This window comes from Delphinapterus leucas, chromosome 3 (genome assembly GCF_059928025.1).
Source record: "Delphinapterus leucas isolate spDelLeu-1000000601 "Yukka" chromosome 3, BTC_Dleu_Yukka2, whole genome shotgun sequence".
In the NCBI taxonomy this organism is placed as follows: Eukaryota; Metazoa; Chordata; class Mammalia; order Artiodactyla; family Monodontidae; genus Delphinapterus; species Delphinapterus leucas.
The window spans coordinates 20,297,427-20,317,870 of record NC_143131.1 but is presented as its reverse complement, the minus strand read 5'-3'; positions in this window follow the sequence as shown (position 1 = coordinate 20,317,870).

Genomic DNA, 20,444 nt, shown 5'->3' with positions numbered 1-20,444 from the left:
ATTCTACTTGTATTACAGCAGCTATAACTTAGTAACAATGTCACACCCAGCTACAAGGGAGGCAGGGGAATGTTGCCTTTCTTCTCAGTGACCAAATGCCCGATGGAAGAAGAAAAGCATGAATATTGAGTGTTGGGAAGCAACCAGTAGACTCTGATAAACCAATGTTTATATACATGTGGGGAGAAGGGTGAAAAACAATGATTATTTATTTTAATGCCACTGTGACCCAGAGAGGATTTAAGTCAATTAAGAGAGAGGATATGAAGTTGTCTAACAAGACAAAAACTAGTGGAGATATTTTAGGATGTGTGGCAGAAAGTGACAGTGATGGGAGAAACTTTTGATTCAAATAGATTTCCGGAGTCCTCATTGCCTTCTAATGCTGATCTCTCCAGCACATCTCTATGCCCTCATTTTCCTTTTGTATACCAGAAACAATGACCAGGAAAATGTCATTTTTTTTCTAACATTATTCATATGGTTATTTTGGGGTTCTATTGATATTTTGACACAGATCCTTTGTGAAATATTTCACAAGAAATTTTTTCTAGAGAAAAACAACAGTAAATACCTTAGTTTAAGGAAATCCTACAAAAGGTATAAACTAATCATCAGAACAAACCAGCCTCATCTTCTGTGAAGATGAATCCAGGAGGAAGCGGAGGATAGAGATGAAGTAAGGCTAAGAGAGGAGGTAAGAGGTGAGGTCAAAAGTGAGAAAGGAGTCAGGCACTATCTGGAAGACAAACCATATAACCTCACTGCCTCTTCCTTCTTAGTCTCTTTCACTAGCTCATCTTCCTCTGATAATATGTAAAATGCTGGGTTATTTCAGGGCTTAACCCTCTCATCTCATTTATTTACACCATTTTTAACAGGATGCCTCAAAGAGTTCCTCTCTTTAAATATTATCCATGTGTTAATGTCTCCTATATTTATTTCTCCAGGATTGGCATCTCCACTGATCTTTAGACCCGAACTGCCTACATGACCTCTGACTTAAATATGTTTGAAACATCTTATATTTAGTATGTCCAAAATAAAAATATTGATTATCAGCTCCAGATAACAAAATATTCTATTCAATTGTGTTAGTCCACACGCTCAGAGAAGCAGAAACCAATACGAGTTTAAATGTGCAAGGATTTTATTAGAGAGTATTAGCTTCCTGCGGCTGCCATAACAAATTAACACAAACTTGGTGCTTTAAAAAAAAAAAATTTACTCTCTAGCAATTTTGGAAGACAGAAGTCCAAAATCGATGTGTTGGCAAGGCCTTACTGCCTCCAGACACTGCAGATAAAATCCCATTCCTTGCCTCTTCCAGCTCTTGGTGCCCATTGACAACCCTTAGCTTCCTTGGAATATGGTCACATCATTCCAGTCTCTGCCTCAGTGGTCACATTGCCTCCTCTTCTTTTCTATATCTTTTTATCTTTGTCTGGCTCAGAGATTCCTCTTCCTTTCCCTTATAATGACATTTCCTTTGGATTTAGGTCTACACTAAAAAAGTGTACATATCTTAATTTAAAAGACTTTATTGCTAAAAAAATACTAACCATCATCTGAGCCTTCATCGAGCAATACTCTTTTTACAATAGTAACATCAAAGATCACTGACCACAGATCACGATAACAAATGTAATAATAATGAAAAAGTTTGAAATACTGCAAGAATTATCAATAAGTGACACAGAGACACAAAGTGAGCAATAGATAACCCAGCATTATAACTTCTTCTCAAACTCCTTAATATAATTATATCTGCAAAGACCATTTTCCCAAATAAGTTAATATTCACAGTTTCCAGTGTTTAAGATGTGGATTTATCTTTATGGGAGCCACCATTTAACCCACTACTGTCTACCTCTGGCTCCTCAAAATTTATGTGCCTCCCACGTGCAAAATAATTCAACATGTCCCTCAATTCACCAAAGTCTCAACCTATTACAACATAAGCCCTATGTCCATAATATCATCTACATAGCATGAGCTTAACAATCAAAATATTATCATTTAACTCTTAAATCAGATATGGGTTAGACTCTGGGAATGATCCATCATGAGACAAAATCCCTCTCCATTTGTGGAACTGTCAATCTGGAAAATAAGTTATCTGCTTCCAAAATACAGTGAGGGAGCTAGCATAGAATAGACATTCTCATTCCAAAAAAAGACAAACTGCAAGTAATAAAAAGGTCACCATTCCCAAGCAAATTTAAAATCTAGCAAAACAAATTCTATTAGGTTTCAAGGCCTGAGCATAATTATTTGTTACTCACAGCTCTACTGTCTGGATATGTGTCTCCACTGTTTGGGCCTGAGGCTCTACTTGTCTCTGCCTCAGAATCATTCTTCCTTTTCCTTGAAGGATCACACATGTTTGCAGCTGAGTAGCTGTGTATTCGTGTTGCTTGTCTTTAGAATTTTGGAAGTCCAGCAGTTTTCTGTAGTATCCTCCTAACAGGCTGCTTCCAGTCCAAGCTGACCTTCTTCCTGCTGATGTAACATTCTCAAGGAACTTGTAGGTCTCTTATTTATGTATGTCACAGTAATCCAGCTCATTAGACAAGAAGGTCCTCCACACATCTTGCTTGGATAACCCCATCTGTATTCCTGGCTTTCATTAAAATCTTGAATTGATCCATAATTCATAAACTTTCAGTGTAAGGTTGTCCAGCCACACTCTTTGCTCTGTCTCTGTAGCACACTTTCCAACAGTGAATTTTCTAATTTAACATTCTTTGCAATTTGGATAGGCTGAGAACCTCTCAAGTCGCCAATTGCTTCCTCAATTTATCTTTCTCTTCTTGCCTTTTAACTACGAGCAGGAAAAAAAGAAAAAAATCAGGATGCACCATGAACACTTTTGTTTGGAAATCTCCTCAGCTAAATCTACAAGCTCATCACTTAAAAATTCTGCTTTCCGTAAAACAGGAAAACACAATTCAGCCAAGTTTCTAGGCACTATATAACAAGGATCTTCTTTCTTAAGTTTCCAATTACATATTCCTCGTTTTTTTTCTGAGCCACCTCCAGAGGTGCATTTAACATTCATAGGTCCATCAATATTCTATTTCTGACAATATGTTTATCCTCTAAGGAATTAAACACTTCCTCTATCATGTTTCTTATTTCCATCTAAGCCTTCGCCAGAATTGACTTTAGCACCAACAATCTCTTCAAAAGCAATCCAGACATTTCCTATTATGCTTCTCCAAATTCTTCTAGCCTTTTACCATTACCCAAGTCCAAAACCACATCCACATTTTTAGGTATCTGTTACAGCAATACCCCACTTCCTGTTACCAAAATCTGCATCAGTTTCCAGTGGCTATTATAAAAAAACTACCATAACAAATTGGTGGCTTAAAACAAAAAAAAATTAATTTTCTTACAGTTTTGGAGGGCAAAAGTCTTAAAACAATGTGTCAGCAGGGCCTCATTCTCTGGTAGACTAGTAGAGTTTCCACACTCTGCCTCTTCCAGTGTCTGTTGACCATGAGGACTTCTGGCTTCTTGGACTTATGGTCACATCACTCCGATCTTGCCTTTTTGGTTACCATAGCCTCTTCTTCTCTGTCTTCTCTTTGGTCTGTCTCAGATTGGCCTCTATGTTTCTGTTGTAAGGACACACTGTTGGATTTTGGACTCATATAATCTAGGATAATCTCCTTACTTCAAGATTCTTAACTTCGTTAAATCTGCAAAGACCCTTTTTTTCCCCCCCTAATAAGGTGACATTCATAGGTTCCAGGGATTAGGATGTGGAGAGATCATGTTGAGGGCCATCATTCAACCCACTATCTATAGGAAATACCTGTGTTAGAGCAAATGGCGAGCCTGCCTGTAGGTGATTGTGAAAGTAATCTGACTGCAGTGAAAATTTCTGCCTAGTGATGGACAGAGGTTGAGAAGTTTGTGTGGAAGTGTTATAAACTGCAGAACAGTATTAAAAAGGTTTTCCAAAGCAATCTCTCTGCCACACTCAGTTTGTCTCTGTAAAATTGCTGTCCAAGTTTATATCAGCCTCACCTCTCATCTAGACTACTGCAGCTAGCTCTTCTTCTAGCATTCCTGTTGTACTTTTAACCAATTCCAATTGTTTTTCTCTTTTACTCAACAAAGACCTGAATGAGATGAACTAGGTACCTTTCTGATCTCACTACTGGAGTTGTAAAGGGACAAATAAATAACGTTTGTTTATTTATTTAACAACAGTGCTCACAGTGTCAGATATAGCTAATCAATTTAAAAATATTAGCCGGTTTAAGTTAGTCTTCAAAAAACATTATATTCATTTTCCAGATGAGGAAACTGAGACTGATTTTTAGTGTCTTGTTCATTACAAAGCTAGTAATGGTGCAAAAGCAGCTGAGAGATAGATTCAGGGATCAAACAGGTGGAGATCACATGTCAGCTTTATTGATTACTGATAAAAGCTTGGAGGATGAAGTGTAAGTATATGATTTCCTAATATTCACATTAGAGTAAAATGAACGAATATAATTTCAGACTTCTCAGTAGATGAGAAGGCACCCTCTTTTCAGGCAGGTTGATTACGAGAGAATAAAACACAGAGGAGTTAGTCATTCATGTTCAGGTTCTTCCCCAAAATATCTGATGAGTCTTTCTTACTTTCCTGGACCAGACTAAATGAAGTAGGACAAGAGGCCTGAAATGATACCCAAATAGATACCTCTTCACCTGGAATCATGAGGAGAGAACAAGTGTTTCCATCTGACCCTCCCCAAGCTTGTTCAGTTCAGTCCTTTACCTCTTTGGTGCCTTTAATTGTTGCTGAATTCTCAAGTTATAAGATTATATTCCTCAAATTGTTGGTCACCATAGTATTTATTTTAAAAAAGAGTTGCTGATTAATAAAAAGTGATTCTGTTGTCAATTTTAAAGCAATACTTATAATATGGACACTTCTGCTTTCTTAGGTTTCCTGCTATTGTTAGTCTTAATTGGTTGGTTTATATTGACAACAATATTTATGAGGTAAATGTTTGAGCCCTTATATGATGTCTTATTTTCAGCTCTGAGTTGCAAAGGGAAACCTCAGAATATTTTTTTCAGTAATAAATAGACAATTTTATTGATTATTTAGAAGGAAACCTGATTCCATTTGCAATGTATTTTATGTAATATATTTTCTATTTTAGCATGTAGTTATAAAATATTTAATTTATGGGCATAAAAATGCAAAGAAAAGAGAACTCCTCCTATTATTACTGTGGGGTAAGAGGAGTAAAAATCTAGAACTTTTGTTGCACATTGTCTCAAAACAGTTCAAATCAAACTGGTGAACCCAAATTTTGATGGGGTTTCTTAGACGTATCTGCACTCAAATGGCTGGTATTTAATATATATTTGTTGAACAAACATATACTAATGAATGAATTATTAATGAATGATAATAAATTACTTGGAGTTATTTAATTTTGTCTATTTTATTTTGCCTTTGGGTTTTGCACAATCAGTTCCTGCTACGTGGAATGACTTTCCCAGATTCTCCCTGCTTGCTCTTCAGGTCTCACTTTAAATGTCACCTCACATGTAAACATCCCTGACAATCACAGGTCCTCTTATACAGCACCCTGCACATAGCTCTGTCCTAGAGAAAGACACAGTGACTCTTCCCAGCACCACTGCAGAGTGACATCATGCTGTTCCCAGCTCTCTCATAGAGCTGCAACCCTCTATAACTCTATCATAGGATTTAGCATCGGCCCAACGAAACAAGGTCTAATCCAACTCTGCCTCTTTAGTAACTAGACACGTTTTCCACATTAACATTTGAGCCATGTTTGGGCTTTTTTTTCTTCCAATTTTACTGAGCTATAATTGACATACAGCACTGTATAAGTTTAAGGTGTACAGCATAATGATTTGACTTACATCATGAAATGATTACTACAACAAGTTTAATGAATATCCATCATCTCATATAGATACAAAATAAAAGAAAAAGTTAAAAAAAAAATAGAGACACAGATGTAGAGAACAAACGTATGGACACCAAGGGGGGAAAGTGGCAGAGGGGGCCTGGTGGTGGTGGTGGTGGGATGAACTGAGAGACTGAGAATGACATATATACACTAATATGTATTAAATGGATAACTAATAAGAACCTGCTGTATAGAAAAATAAATAGAATCTAAAATTCAAAAAAATATTTTTTTTTAAATGAGAACTCTCAGGATCTACTCTCTTAATGACTTTCATCCACAATGTATAGCAGTGATAATTATATCTATCATGTTACATATTACATCCCTAATACTTTTTTTCTTATAACTGGAAGTTAGTACCTTTTGACTACTTTCATTCAATTCCCCCTCCCCACAACCCACACATCTGATAATCACAAAACTGATCTCTTTTTCCATGAGTTTATTTGTTTGTTTTTGAAATAGAATTGACCTACAACACTATGTTAGTTCCTGGTACACAACCTAGTGATTCAATATTTCTATACATTTCAAAATGATGACCATGATAAGTCTAGTTACAATCTGCCATCATATAAAGATATTACATTATTATCGACTGTATTCTCCCCATCGTACATTTCATACTCATTTGTTTTGTAACTGGAAACTGGTACCTTTTAATCTCCCTCACCTACTTCTCTCATTCCCCCACCCTCCTCCCTCCTGGAAGCTACCTCTTTGTCCTCTGTATCTATGATTGAGTCATGTTTTAAGGTCAAGAGATTAAGGCTGCTATATTTAAGTCCCTCAGTCTTTGAGCATAACATATATTTAAGATTGTAGATTAAACTGCACTATGCTGGAATGGTTTTTATACAGCCTCATGTGATGCTTTATATGCAAGTAAGGTTTGCCCTTGCGTTCTTGGCCACGGTTCTGTCTTTCCCACTGTTAATATTGCAACTGTCAAACCAGCTGCTATCCTAAACCTAGAGGAAGCCATTTTTTTAACAAGTTAAAAAATTATATACACACACACACACACACACACACACGTACGTGTATATATCAGAGCTTTGGGAATTTTCAAGGTAATATTATATTACAAAGATTTGCTTTAGGTGTAAAATGTCTATAATAAAAAATATTTTAAGAATTATGCATAGTAATAGACTAATTTTACGTCAGTCCTTCAAAATTTCTTTGAAAGAAGCTAAAGTGATTTTCGTATGCTCTCACAGAGAAAAATTGTGAAGTAAATTGAATTGCTGACATAGACCTAGTTTTATAGTTACTTGCTATTGAAATAAAAAGGGTTAGGTAACACAGGCTTTACTTTGGCTAATTTTATTATTGCAAGTTCAAACATGCTAAGTCACATTTCATCTTCTAAAAAACATTTTTTTAAAGATAAAGAATCATAAATCCTATTTGACAAGATTTCTTTTTAAATTTCTACTTTTGAGCCCTGATAATAAGTATCAAAAAATATTTGCTGAATTTAAGTGTTAGCAGGTCTAGAGTTTTAACAAATGTATACTACAGCCAAGACACCCATTTCCTCTGTTAAGAGTTTTCCATAATTTTTCAGTGGCTTTTAGACAAGCATATTTACACATATATTTAGAAAAAGACTAAATGGTTTATGTCTCCAAGGATGCTTGGATATCTACAGATCTATATCAATAACTGTATCTATCTATGTTTTTATATATGTGGTCTTTAATATTTATTTTAATCTTACAAGTGTTTCTGACTATTTACATTAATTATTAATGTTATAAATCATGGTATTATGTAGTATTCTTTTTACATAAACTTTCTTTATGTAAAGAAATAAAATTTAAGTCAGTCTTCTCACCAGCTTCTCACCTACATTTTATTTGCATACCAAATAGTGCATTCATATTCTTGCCTATATCGATGTTTCAAGTAAAACTCACTTTTACTTGGATAAAAATATTGTTTATCTTTTTACTTAAGTAAAATGATGAAGACTACATACTCTTCAAACTGGAATCAAAGCCTCAGTTTGACCATATACAGATTTCAACTTCCTAGTGTATACACAATATATATATATACATAAAACTTGGCAATACATCTTCTATTTTGTAATACATAACCTATTTCAGCTTGTTCTTATACATTACGGTTTTTTTCCCCTTACTTGAAAAGTAAAATGAATCAAAGAAAAGGTGGTATTGTTAAGGTCATATTAATCTATCATAAATTAGCTTTAACGTTTCAAATAGTAAATCCACCCCAAAAGCTCATCACTTTTCCTTTTATGTATATTCAGGTAAATGAGTCTGCGAGACTGATAGCTAGCTGGGAGGACATCACTCTTGAAAGCCCAAATGTAGCATAAAGGAAATGGACATTAGTTAGAGCTAACAGCAGTCTCAGAGGATCTTTATAGGTATCAGCTTAGTCGTAAATTGACAAAGAACCTTGTTTGCCCTCGGCTGTCAAGAATCATAAGAAAAGATGTTTAAAATGCTTTGAAAAACTTTAATGGATGGCCATTTGTTTAAACTCCATCTATTTCCTTCTATTATTCCTATTATTCTATTATTTCCTTTTCTATTATTTCCTTTTTCTTGGAAGCATTATAAAAAATAAATATAAACCCTCCAGCGATAGATTTTCATAGCTAGTCAAAGCTTCTCTTGTAATCCCAAATATTGATCAAATTGCATTTAAGAGTTTTTCGAAGACTAATATTTAAGGTAACATTTAGATCCCTTTCTAAAAGCATCTCACATTTAGGTGGTGATATCCTGTGTAGAATTAGAGCTGCTGTAATTTTAAGAACTTTTAAAATCGACTCTATTTTGTAAACAACAAGGCTGTTATATATAATGTGTCATAAAATTGTATTTTGTTGAGATGCTTCAAATTGGGATTTATAAATAATGACATGGCATCAAAAAGTAATTAGTGAATACATTAAAACATCCCTTTGTCTTGCCATTTGTAATCTTGATTAATGTCCTTATCAGATCTTAATGTGAAATATTTTTTATTCTTTATAATCTCAGAAAATTATGTTTATATGTTAACCTTTAATTATTTTTGATTCTCAGATGAATTGTTATATAATCTCTAGCTATTTAAACACCTCTTAAATTACATGCTTTTACTTTTTTAATAAAATGCCTTATTATAAATTAATAGAATTTAATTGCAAGATCTCTACCTATGTTTCCTTTACATGTGAAAAATACTCTTCTATTGTATATATTTCGATACTATAGTGTAGAAGTAAAACTCACATCGATGGAGAATACTGATTTTTATTATTTTTTTTTGAGAATACTCATTTTTTAAACAAATTCAGACTTCCTATGTGTTCTGGAAGTCTGATCCCACAGTCATGTCAACTCCCTAAAATCTCTGTAGCAGTGGCTCTCCTTAGATGCATGCAGTTCCTAGTGGAGTCCCACTGTTATTATCAAAGTTAAATTTACTGGAATTACCACAGAAAGGAAGAACATCACCTTAAACAGTCAGTGTTACTTATTTCTTTGAATAGATGAATTAGGGAAGGGTATTTATAGGATTGGCTTTACAGCCTGGATTGTGTGATTTTAACACTGATATTTCAACCCCAGTAATTTGTTGCATTAGGCAGAGGTTATCACACAATGGCTTTGTATTTCTAGGCAAAGGGCGAGGTTATGTTTTGTGTGTGTGTGTGTGTGTGTGTGTGTGTGTGTGTGTGGTACGCGGACCTCTCACTGTTGTGGCCTCTCCCGTTGCGGAGCGCAGGCTACGGACGCACAGGCTCAGCGGCCACGGCTCACGGGTCCAGCCGCTCCGTGGCATGTGGGATCTTCCCGGACCGGGGCACAAACCCGTGTCCCCTGCATCAGCAGGCGGACTCTCAACCACTGCGCCACCAGGGAAGCCCGAGGCTATGTTTTTGAAGTACATGTTTTGAAGCATGTCGTTGGTCTTGTAGATTGGTTCACAATCTATAATATAGGAGCCAGTGGTTCTTCAAGTAAAGAACTTTTGTTTTTTGTTTTGTCTTTTTTCCCCCTTTGGTCTCAGGATTGTTTAACACAAGGACAAAGCATTATGTTGGTGTCAGTTATGAGCCCCTCCCTAACAACTTTTATTATTCTTTAGCCGAAGCTTAAACATGTATTGTAATGAGACATTATCAGTGTAGGTCTCCACCACTGTATACTGTATGTGTAGTGTATACAGTGGTCACGTGATAAATTTTTGAAGGTGGTTGTTCCAACATCTGTGTCAGGGTTTTCTATTCTCTTTGCTAAAAGATCTTATGTTGGATCATTCGATCAGCTAAAAGTTGCACAGAAACATTGAATTATTTTGGAGTCATTCATTTGCGCATCGTAACATCACGCATCCAAGAGAAGGATTATAATCAGAATTGCAGTTCACTTCTAAGGAAGGAGACGAGACCTTAAATTAAATTACAAGAACATATCCAATCCACCAGTCCAAAGATCCCATAAAAGTCCATTAGGCGGTATTAGCCAAATTACCAAGTTTTATGATTTTTCTTTCCTAATTGTTTAGTAATATTCCATATAACATATGTCTATAAGAATGTAAATGCAATAATCTTACCCTAAGGCTGTATAATAAAGTCTACCTCAAACAGGCACTATTATTTTTGCAATTGCCCTATTTGAAATTCTTCCTATTCAATTTCATGAACCTCTTTGATAAAATGTCCTATCTTAGTGACACTATCTAGTTCTGCTGTTTTCTGAACTATAGCATGATGTAGTCTATTTACTTCCATGACTGCTGTAAAACATTAAAATAAAAAAAAAGAGTTCTGGGGAGAGAAAGTGCCATTGCAAAATTTCCCTTCAGTGGCTCAAATGGAGGTTGTTTTCCTCCTTTAAAAGTTAAATTAGCTAAAGATCTATTTTTCTCATTTCTGAGAAGGAAGGGACAAAATTAATCCTTTTATCTGGGATGATCTTGAGGCAGGCATCTTCTACTGGGATGACAAGCTCCCATCTGACTTTCAGATGGCAGCCATTAGGCTCTTGTGCCACACAGTCAATGCCAGTCATTAGAGCCACCAAGTGGTCTGTTTTCAGTTAAAGCTATTCCAGCAAACCCAAAGATAGTTTAGGTTTAAAAGACAACTGGTGTGAATTTTTGTGAAAGGAGATCAAGAGGGGGTTCAGAACCAATAAGCCGTACAACCAAAGGGAACACATAGTTACAGATAATACACATAAAACACACAGTAACTTTTTAAAATGTAACTTAAGGTAATTTTCATGAAAATATTTAGGAATTGCCAAAAGTTCCAAGAATTAATGAATATTTTGGTGATAAAAGGGAACCTCTGTTATCTAGACACAGAATGAACACTTTATGGAAAGTCTAATTCTAATTATTTCTATAAAACATCCAATATTTGTAATGAAGCCTTAATAATCATTACAAATGATTCTGTTCATATTGAGTCAACCTCGTTCAACCCATCTTAATATAACTCTTTGTTTCTTTTAAATTAATAATTGTACTGGGAGATTGGTCAACAGGGTTCAGCCATCTGTTTATGGATCTTAGGCTCCTGTCCTCTCACAGGCTTGATCCTCTTTTTTTTTTTTTTTTCCTGCGGTCCGCAGGCCTCTCACTGTTGTGGCCTCTCCCGTTGTGGAGCACAGGCTCCGGACGCGCAGGCTCAGCGGCCATGGCTCACGGGCCCAGCCGCTCCGCGGCATGTGGGATCTTCCGGACTGGGGCACGAACCCGTGTTCCCTGCATTGGCAGGGGGACTCTCAACCACTGCGCCACCAGGGAAGCCCTTGATGATTACATTTAAAGGGATGACTCCTAGGTCCTTGAAAAAGACACTCCTGTGTTGTTAAATCTGCAAGAGAATGGGAGACAATTCACTTCACCAGGAGGCAGAGAAAGAATATTCAATTCAAAGTTTTCTGAAGTAGATGATCCTAGCAAAGGGAGGTCAGGAGCCTAGAATCAGAAATAAATCTATCTAAAGCTTAACCAAGCTGAGAGGAACATTAAAGCTATCTTGGTCAAAGGTGGCAAAATAAAGAAAATTTCATACATATATATATATACATTTTGACAGAAGACCTAGAAATAACAATTTGACTCAACATATATATTATATATTAAATTTGACAGAAGACCTGGAAATAACAATTTGACCCAACATAGTAAGTCCTTATGATTTGTAGCATTGTAAGAATTCGTAAAATGTCAGCCTTTTAAAAGATATCCACTAAAAAAACGACATACGTCATTATAACTGTATTTAGTTTAACACTATTTTGTTTTGAAATAAATCCTATTTATTGCTAAATTTATCCAATTTGTAGAAATAGCGATAGCATATAGAACCTATACAACTCTTTTAAAATGTTTAAATCATTAGAAATTAAATCCAAGTTTTATTACCTAACATATATTCTAGTAACATTATTTTAACATTGTACTCCCATAACAAAGAAGAAATTTAAGGCAACAAAGAGTTGCCTTAAATCTAAAATTCAGTCACTCCAATTTGCTCAGTCATGTATTAATTACTATTGTATGAACTGTTTTTAATGTAAATAAACCTCTGTACTCATATGTCAACATTTTTGAAGACCTGTGAATTCATGTCAAGATCTCTAATTGACTAGCTGTTCTTATTCAGTAACTTGGGTCATTACCAAACTCACAGTTAAACTCTTTCTTCTGAATTTGATAATGAATAAAACAACCAAAGAAGTTTTCTTTTGGAAATTCTGTAGTATTTATCTAGACTACATATCCTTACAGTGTGCATATAGTAACAGAACAAAGTCTCCTAATAAAGGACAAAAGAAAGCAGCGTAAAAGAATTGGGAGCTGTTTTCAGACAGATATGAAATAATTACCATAAAAGTCTAATGAGAGAATGTATACAGATGAAAGGGAGAGAGAGAGAGAGGTCTTCAAATAATAAGATTTTTTTTTTTGGTTATGATCAGTCTATTAGATGAAAAACCATGTTCATGTAAAAAGTCTCCCAAACTAACCAATGGAATTTCATTTTTTTTTTGGTTGACTTATGCCAGTTAGAGAAATATACACATGAATTAAGAGATTATTTTGAACTGGAAGGTTTGTTTAAGAAAAACTTATGAGAAGGAACTGTAATGCCCAGTAAGAAAGGAGCAGAACTTGAAATTCTACCAGCAGTATTTTTCCTTCTCTCCAAGCGTGTTCTATGCTTTAACCAAATTAAACTCTTTAGTGATGTCAAACCCACAAATGCTCTCTTGGCATGACTTTGCTTATGTTCTCTCAAAATGACATCCCCAAGCATGACCTTCCCCATCTCCACTATTAATTATGACTGTCCTAACATTCTCATAATTCATTTCTTTTTAAAATTTTTATTTATTTATTTATTTTTGGCTGCGTTGGGTCTTCGTTGCTGTGCACGGGCTTTCTCTAGTTGCAGTGATTGGGGGCTACTCTTCGTTGTGGTGCGCAGGTTTCTCATTGCAGTGGCTTCTCTTGTTGTGGAGCACAGGCTCTAGGCGAGCGGGCTTCAGTAGTTGTGGCACACGGGCTTAGTTGCTCCGCGGCATGTGGGATCTTCCTGGACCAAAGATGGAACGCGTGTCCCCTGCATTGGCAGGCAGATTCTTAACCCCTGCACCACCAGGGAAGTCCCTCATAATTCATCTTGATTGACACTTCTTTCCTAAGTTGTTCTGAAATATTTTAAATGTATATGTTATTTTATGTAACCCATTGGATTGATATTGGCACATTTCTAATGTCATTTTCCTCACTCTTCCTAACTTCCTAGTCACTTTGTAGTTGTTATTAAATCTCCCCATAGTGCTAGTCCTCTGAGAGCAGGGACTCTTATTCACTTTACTATCCTCATACAATTTTTGCAATTATGTTTATTCAGTTGTGAGATTTTTTTTTTTTTTTTTTTTTTTTGCAGTACGCGGGCCTCTCACTGTTGTGGCCTCTCCCGTTGCGGAGCACAGGCTCCGGACGCACAGGCTCAGTGGCCATGGCTCACGGGCCCAGCCGCTCTGCGGCATGTGGGATCTTCCCAGACCGGGGCACGAACCTGCGTCCCCTGCATCGGCAGGCGGACTCTCAACCACTGCGCCACCAGGGAAGCCAGTTGTGAGATTTTAATACTGAATTTAGCCCAAGATTGACTCACTGTCAGCTCAGTTATATTTTTATATTTTTAAAATATAACCTTATAATGAATTCTGATTTCACAACATTTATAAAATAAAGGAAGGCTTCTGGTTAAAGATGTATATAGACGTACTTCCTCCTAAGAAATCCATTAACATGTTTTATTAGTGTTATAAACCAACTAGCAAGGAATTTTGAGAGGACACATTATCAAAAACATTCTTGAAGGTGAAATGCAGCTGCACTAATTAAAACTTACCCAGTGGATCTGAGAAATCTAAGTCTTGAGATGGCAGAGGAGAAAGCCAAAAAGCCTTACAATGAAACACCCATGATGCAACCCTGTAGGACCTACTGACCTCTCAGTGATTGGTGTCATTGAGTGACCCTAGAAGAGAAGTGACAATGAGCTTACAACAAGAGGACAGAGGACTGAAGGTTTAATTCTTTGGTGAAGTTTCTTTGATGTCTGACTTAAAGCCAGAAAACTTTGAGGATAGATGTCCAATGTAAAAACACAGGAATAAATTAAATATTTACACACCAAAAGTTGATTCCCCCAAATTCGTTCCTTATCCAAAACCAACAACTCTGATAGAGTATTATGGTCTCCGTAGGAAGAATTTTTGATTAAGATTTTGACCAATTCTCAACCAGAAAAAAAGGGGACAGTTGACCAGGATGCCCAATATCTGAATAATAAGAGATCCAATAAAGGAAAATAGAGAAAGTGTATAGGAATAAAAGATTTAAGAAAAACAAATAAATTCAAGAAAAACAAATAAGTACAATGTCCCAGAAGAACATGGGTTTTTATTTTGAATGAGGTCACTAAATGGCCAATCCAAAGTTTGAAACTGCTCTTTTCATTAACACTATCATGTAAATATGATTTTATTTTATTACTGTATCTGAATATAGTAATTTCAACCCTTTTGAGATATTGGAAGTTTTTACTTTTCAGTTTTTGGTTTAGTTAATTTTTAAATGTTTTTTAGTTTATAGGCCAAGGGCATAATTTTTAATTGACAACTGCTTGGTATTTGGACATATGCATAATAATTTCGCATAATAGTTTCACATATTCTGAGAGAGGAGAGTCAATAAGTACACTTTTATTCCAGTTCAACTTTGATAAGCATATATAAGAATGACATTTTCCCCAAGGGAAAGATAGAATAGATTGCAATTATGATCAAATATATCAATTTTTATTCTCTTATGCTAAGATCAATTACCTTTTTTTCCTATTCAAATGAACATTGTCATAATTTGTCTTCTTTATTATCGTAGAGCAAGAAAAGGGTGACTCAGTATCATATCCTCCAGCATTTCTTATATAAAACCTCCTTCAATCTCATTTACATGCTTTATGAATATGTTTATTGTACTGAAAGGCGATTACCTAATGTTTTCTAAGTTGTTCAAGGCAGTAAGCCAGGATTTTTCTAACTTATAAGCATATTGATTTTGACAGTTAAGAGAATTTGAGATTTCTGTATTAATCTGTTTACATAAAAATGAGCTTTATATCATTTGTGCATTCTTATTATGCACATTTTCAAAATTATGGGACAATTACATGAATTGCTAAAACAGTAAGAGATGCCTGATTTAATTTAACAAGATGCAACTGTATCATTATTCACATATCATAAAAATAAATATATTAGACTTGGAAATTATAATAAACTGTTTTAAGAATGTATCTAATTCTTAATATATATGCCTTTCTGAAAATAATTAATTACTTTATGAAACATATAATAGTTTATATTTTATTCTATTCATGTTATATCATATTATTAATTAAAGTAATAATAAGTACAAAATACTGTGACAAAGTTAAAAACTATTAGATAAAACTGTATTACAAATAAGGTAGGTTTGAAAAGGCATTTTGAGTTGACCTCATTCTTTTCAGGTATTTCAGAGAGAGAAACATTGAAAGAGCATTTGAGAATAAATAATTTAAAAGAGCCAAAGAAATTTGGCTATGATAAGCCTTTCTGAAGAAATAATTGGTATGATATATGCTAAAAGATCCCCAGTGGGGATTAATCAATTTATTTTAATGTTGCTTGAGGACTAATGATTTTGCCACTTCCTAAGTTTATTAACTCAAAAGTCTCTTTGTGCCTCAGTTCCTCAATGAGTTTTTCCTTCTTTTTCTCTGTCCAGCTGTATGTCTCCACTACACTGTAATATTGCATTAGCATTAAAATTAGCATTTCTAAAGTTTGAGTGAGGCTTCACAATTTATCACGCGTCAAATATATTGTGCCACTAGAGCCTCACAATAATCCTTCGAAAGGTGTGTTAGTATTCTCCATACGTTAGTAAGGAAAGAAAGAGGACCAGAGACTTAAGTTTGTGCAGCAGATAAATGGAAGACATATACTTTAAGCGCAGACCTGTTAATATTGATTTCAGTACAATTTCTATTATTTTACAGGTGTCACTATTTCAAAGTACCCAGGTAAATGGGTCATTTAATCATACCAATGATCTATTTATTTTTTGTCCAATGGATGATCCAGACTTGGATCATGACTTCGGGTGATCCAGAGTAACTTGAACCCTTGAGACATGGAGATTTTGGAAACATTCTTTGTGTTTCTAGCTAGAAATAGCTAAGGTGCTAGTTCTGTATCTACTGACCATATTTTCCCTGTGCCCTTTCCAATACATAAAGTAACTGAGCATTAACTTTACCCCGAAACAATTCATCCTAGAGCACGAAGTCTTTCCATCAGTCATATTTTGCCACAACTTGTTTTTTTTTTTAAGGCAGGAAAATAGTTTTTATGTTTTCCCAGGACTGCACTGAGTTTTGTAACAATTCTATAACCCTCCATGACTTATTTTTTTCTAGACTCTGGACAACTATCTGTGTTTCTCAGACTCTCTGTGGTATTTACAATTACAATGCTAAGTGGCTTTTTGTTTGCTGTTTTTGTTTGTTTGCTGTTATTTGTCAATGTGATATGAAATAAATGGGCAAATCTATATAATAGTTGGACTTATTAGACAAAAAGCAATCAGCATCCATTCCGTTGTATTTGACCAGCTTTACAAGTTGCTTCAAATAAAATTATTCATTAAGCAATAAATGTAGGCATATATTAATCATTATACTCTGTGACCTAGAAAAACAAATATAATTTCTAAAGACAGTGTTCTTAGCCCTAAATAGTAACTCTACAATAGGCAGATACGGATCAAATGCTGTGTAATTCTCTAGTCGTATAATGTAACTTTTAAAATTCTGTTGCTACTGATTTTATTCTTAAGTTTAAAAAAGATTAGTGACTCGTATAAGGAGACGCTACTCAAGGGCATTAAATAGCAAAATATATACAAGAATTTTTTTCGAGTGTAACTACGTATAAAATAATCCCCCTCTTGTTTTTGGAATTTAGATTAGTGGTCATTTTAGGTGATTTAAATCCTAATTCATAATTCTTTATTTATATTCATTTGAACCAAAAGTTTATTTTTCTCTGCTCTATAAACTATGTGATTTTACTTATCAAAACTACTTTTGCTACATATGTCTACTGTAGTTGAGTTATGACACTACTTCTTCAGTTAATGGTAGCATTCTAAGCCATTCCTCATTAACCAAACCAAAATATAGTGAATAAATATTTGCAATGGAATAGTTTTGGGGCAGGCTTATAGTAATAATTGTGATCTACATTTATCAGAGAAAAAGTATAAATTTTAAGAATGAGAAAATAGTCCTTCCTCTGATTCCCTTCCAGTACATCAGTGCATTTTAACTTGAATTTCAATAGCTTCTGAAGAGCAAATTATTCTGTATATACACCCAGTGGTTGTACCTGTACATTTCATAACAACTTCATTCTGGAATGAAAATGTTCAGGACCAATACTTAAGATATTAAAATGTAAACCTAAAGCACATTTTTGCACTACAAGTAGTGTGGGAAAATTATGTTAGTAATCACAAAATATCATTTTCTAAACCTTAATAAATGTTATATCTTTAAAACTATTTTTCTCCATGAGTGAATAAAATAACACTTGCTTGTAAATTAAATCTTCACAAAATTTCCAGCAAATTTTAGTAGATTGACAATGTGGTATCATAAGACTTTTCAAATGCAACATATCATCTTTAGTATTATCATGCCACTAAATTAAGTGAGGCATATATGAGCTCTTAGTGTTAGGAATTTAGGGTGCCATTCACCCCTCCTCACTTACGTTTTAAGGAGATACGACACGTGTCAGTAGTCAAGTGAGAAATGAAATCTGACTTTATTAAACTGTCATTGAGAACTGAAAGTGTAATATTGCAAATCTGATACAGGAATTGAGGTGTGGAAAGAAATAGACTCTATCAGAAATAAGATGCACAGGAAGGGAAGTGAGAGAGATCTTGGCTATGCAGTTGTGAAACGTTTAGTTCAACCTAGTACAGTATAAGAGTAAATCTCATGACAACTTTCTACCGCTGTCCCTGCCCTCTCTCTCAAGCTGGATACAAGTGAGGAAACATTTAGCCCTCACTGCACTAAAAGCCAGTCTATTTTACCAGGAAAGCTCTTGTTTGTTTGCTTGTTTATTAAAGCAACAGAAATTTATTCTCCCACAGTCTTGGGGACTAGAGTTCTGAAATCAATATATAGGCAGGGCCATACTCTCTGTAGCTTCTGATGTTTGCCAGCAATCGGCACTTATTATTTTGCAGGGGCATAATTCTAATCCCTGCCCCTGTCATTTCATGGCCATCTTCCCTTTGTGTCTTTATGTCATCACTTGGTGTTCTTCTCTGGGTGTCCCTGTCTCTGTCCTCTTCTTCTTCTTCTTTTTTTTTTTTTTTTTTTTTTGATTGAAGTATAGTTGATTTACAATATTGTATTGGTTTCAAGTGTACAGAATAGTGATTCAGTAATTTTTGCAGATTATATTCAATTGTAGGTTATTTGAAAAGACTGGGTATAATTCCGTGTGCTATACAGTATATCCTTGTTGCTTATCTATTTTGTATATAGTCATACTCCTAATTTGTCCCTCCCCACTTCCATCTTCCCTTTGGTAACCACAGGTTTGTTTTCTATATCTGTGAGTCTGTTTCTGTTTTTCATATACTTTACTTTGTATTATTTTTTTTATATTCCACATATAAGTGACATCATATTGTATCTATCTTTCTCAGTCTGACTTATTTCACTAAGCAAAATCTTCTCTAGGTCCATTCACATTGCTGCAATATCAGTGGTAGGTCTAGAGCTTATAATAATTTATAAAATTCAGTATTTCAACACAGTTGACAATGACACCATTTCTCTGTGTACACTGGCATTAACAGTGCTAGCTTTAGCCTAAAATGAGTGTTCCTAATCTCATCGTTTTACATGTGCCTCCCTAGTTTTCCCAACATGACTTGCTGAAGACACTGTGTTTTCTCCATTGTATTTTCTTGCCTCCTTTGTTTTAAATTAATTGACCACATGTCTGTGGGTTTATTTCTGGGCTCTTTATTCTCTTCCATTGATCTATGTGTCTGTTTTTGTGCCAATACCATGCAGTTTTGATTACTGTAGCCTTGTAGTATAATCGGAAGTCTAGGAGGGTTATAGCTCCAGCTTTCTTCTTTTTCTCAGGATTGTGTTGACAATTCTGGGTCTTTTGTGGTTCCATATATGTTTTATGATTATTTGTTCTAGTACTGTGAAAAATGTCCTGGGTATTTTGATAGGGTTTACATTACATCTGTAGATTGCTTTGTGTAATATAGCTATTTTAATAATTTTAATTTTTCCTCCCCAAGAGCGTGGGATATCATTCCAATTCTTTGAATCATCTTTAATTTTCTTCATCAATGTTTTATAGGTTTCAGAGTATAGGTCTTTCTCCTCCTTATTTAAGTTTATTGCTAGTATTTTATTTTTTTGATGTGATTTTAAACAGGATTATTTTTTCACTTTCTCTTTCTGATATTCCATTATTAGCATGTAGAAACATGACAGATTTCTGTGTATTAATCTTGTATCCTGCACCATTGCTCAATTCATTTATTAGTTCTTATGGTTTTGGGGTGGAGACTTTAGGGTTCTTTATTTAGAGTATCATGTCATCTGCAAATAGTGATGGTTTTACCTCTTTCCTTCCAATTTGGATACTTCTTTTCTTTTTTTTGTCTGATTGCTGTGGCTAGAACTTCCAATACTAGGTTAAATAGAAGCAGTGAGAATGGGTATCCTTGTCTTGCTGTCAAATTTATTGAGCAGGCTTTCAGCTTTTCACCACTGAGTATTATGTTGGGTGTGGGTTTATTGTAAATGGCCTCTATTAT